General features: G+C 61.0%; 2 non-coding genes and 1 pseudogene across 2 annotated transcripts in view; all 3 read left to right on the forward strand.

Moving 5' to 3' along the window:
- Positions 1-796, forward strand: part of LOC144419541 (small subunit ribosomal RNA) — a 1,810-nt gene extending 1,014 nt beyond the window's left edge. Inside the window, exon 1 of the ribosomal RNA XR_013474124.1 lies at positions 1-796. This exon is cut by the window's left edge and continues 1,014 nt beyond it. This is a non-coding gene — a ribosomal RNA (small subunit ribosomal RNA).
- Positions 797-1,094: 298 nt separating this feature from the next.
- LOC144419553 (5.8S ribosomal RNA) lies at positions 1,095-1,248 on the forward strand. The gene has a single exon (XR_013474130.1). It is a non-coding gene; the product is annotated as a 5.8S ribosomal RNA (ribosomal RNA).
- Positions 1,249-1,536: 288 nt separating this feature from the next.
- Positions 1,537-2,500, forward strand: part of LOC144419554 (large subunit ribosomal RNA) — a 3,695-nt pseudogene continuing 2,731 nt past the window's right edge.

Genomic DNA, 2,500 nt, shown 5'->3' on the forward strand with positions numbered 1-2,500 from the left:
CTAGTTCTGACTATAAACGATGCCAACTAGCGATCGGGAGGCGTTACCATGACGACCTTTCCGGCAGCTTCCGGGAAACCAAAGTCTTTGGGTTCCGGGGGAAGTATGGTTGCAAAGCTGAAACTTAAAGGAATTGACGGAAGGGCACCACCAGGAGTGGAGCCTGCGGCTTAATTTGACTCAACACGGGGAAACTCACCCGGCCCGGACACAGGTAGGATTGACAGATTGAGAGCTCTTTCTTGATTCTGTGGGTGGTGGTGCATGGCCGTTCTTAGTTGGTGGAGCGATTTGTCTGGTTAATTCCGATAACGAACGAGACTCTGGCATGCTAAATAGTTACGCGACCTTCTCGGTCGGCGTCTAACTTCTTAGAGGGACTAGTGGCGTTTAGCCACACGAGATTGAGCAATAACAGGTCTGTGATGCCCTTAGATGTCCGGGGCCGCACGCGCGCTACACTGAGTGAAGCAGCGAGTGTCTAACCTAGGCCGAAAGGTCCGGGTAACCCGTTGAACCTCATTCGTGATTGGGATAGGGACTTGCAATTGTTTCCCTTGAACGAGGAATTCCCAGTAAGCGCAAGTCATCAACTTGCGTTGATTACGTCCCTGCCCTTTGTACACACCGCCCGTCGCTACTACCGATTGAATGGTTTAGTGAGATCCTTGGATCGGCCCCGTCGCGGCTGGCAACGGCCGCGTCGGCGTGTCGAGAAGACGATCAAACTTGATCATTTAGAGGAAGTAAAAGTCGTAACAAGGTTTCCGTAGGTGAACCTGCGGAAGGATCATTACCGAAGGTGGTGGTAGGCCCCGGCCGACCGCGCACTGAATTGTCTTTGGGTGCCGCCGAGAGGGCGGCCGTCAATCGGGGTTCCGCCCCGTGCGACACGCGTAACACGTTGGCATAGCAAGGCAGCCGAGTGCGATGGTGGCTTCTGGGCACCGCGCTCGATGTGCCGCCGGCCCAGCCCGGCGGTCGCTCGGCGCCGTTTGTTGGTGTTTTTGTGCAGTTGTTGTCGGTGGTGGTTTTGTGGTCGATCCCACAGTGTGACGTCCGCGCGCTTCGGCGCCGGGCGAAACGTCGAGGACGACTCTTAACGGTGGATCACTCGGCTCGCGAGTCGATGAAGGACGCAGCCAAGTGCGAGAAGTAATGTGAATTGCAGAACACATTGAACGTCGACCTTCTGAACGCGAATTGCGGTCTCGGGTCAATCCCGGGACCGCGTCTGCCTCAGGGTCGCGTTCGTCCTCACCCGAGGGCCGTCGCCTGGCCTCTGCGAAGACGGCCGGGCGTCGCCCCAAGTTGAAGCGGTCGCCGAGCTTTCTCGGCGCGACCGCGTGTCCCGTACACCGCCGGCCCCTCGACGTGTTCAACTACGTTCGAGGGGCGGGTCCAGGTCGGTCGGTCCGGTCACGAGATCAAGACCGACCGTGGGCCAAGGCGGCGACGGTACGCGCTCGGTCGGCGCCGGCGGCGACGACTTGCGATGCCAGCGGGCCGTGTAAGAAACGGCCCGCTTGACACATACGACCTGAGTTCAGGCGAGAGCACCCGCTGAATTTAAGCATATTATTAAGCGGAGGAAAAGAAACCAACAGGGATTCCCTGAGTAACGGCGAGTGAACCGGGAAGAGTCCAGCGTCGAATCTGCGCGCTTTTCGAGCGCGCCGAGTTGTGACGTACGGAAGTCCCAGTGCGGCTGACGGCGAGCGCCGGTGTCCTTCTGATCGAGGCCTCGTCCCACGGCGGGTGTTAGGCCCATAGGGGCGCTTGCCTTGGCCGCTTCGGGTCTTCTCGGAGTCGGGTTGTTTGGGAATGCAGCCCAAAGCGGGTGGTAAACTCCACCTAAGACTAAATACGGTCGCGAGACCGATAGCGGACAAGTACCGTGAGGGAAAGTTGAAAAGCACTTTGAAGAGAGAGTTCAAGAGTACGTGAAACCGTTGAGAGGCAAACGGGAGGGCCCGTCAGGTCGCCGGCTCGCTTTCAGTTGGGTGCGGGGGCGCGCGGTCTCGGTTCGCGGACGCTTAAGGCGCCGCTGCCGAGTCGGCTCGCGCACCGTCTCAGCGCACTAGCGACCGGCGCGGGTCACGACCGGTTTGCCGTCGGTCTAAGTCCCCGCGCGAAGGTGGCCTCCGCTCCGGCGGGGGTGTTACAGCGCGCGGGCGGTGCGGCCCGGCGGCGGATCGAGGAAAGGATGCCGCGCGCTCTCTGTGTGCGGCCGTCGCCGTTCGGCTGGCTTGTCGTTCGCCTGCACTGTACGCAGTGCCGGTGTTCGGCGGGCTGCCGCTTCGGTGGCGCGCCGTCGACGCGCTCGGGGTCCGTGGCCACGTCGGCCACCCTCCCGACCCGTCTTGAGACACGGACCAAGGAGTCTAACATGAGCGCGAGTCGTCGAGTGGTTCGAGACTCGCAGGCGAAATGAAAGTGAAGGCGGCCTTTGGCCGAACGAGGTCGGACCCGGAGCCCCGTGCGGGCGCCGGCGCACGAC

The sequence above is a fragment of the Styela clava genome, unplaced genomic scaffold, assembly GCF_964204865.1.
Source record: "Styela clava unplaced genomic scaffold, kaStyClav1.hap1.2 HAP1_SCAFFOLD_115, whole genome shotgun sequence".
In the NCBI taxonomy this organism is placed as follows: domain Eukaryota; kingdom Metazoa; phylum Chordata; class Ascidiacea; order Stolidobranchia; family Styelidae; genus Styela; species Styela clava.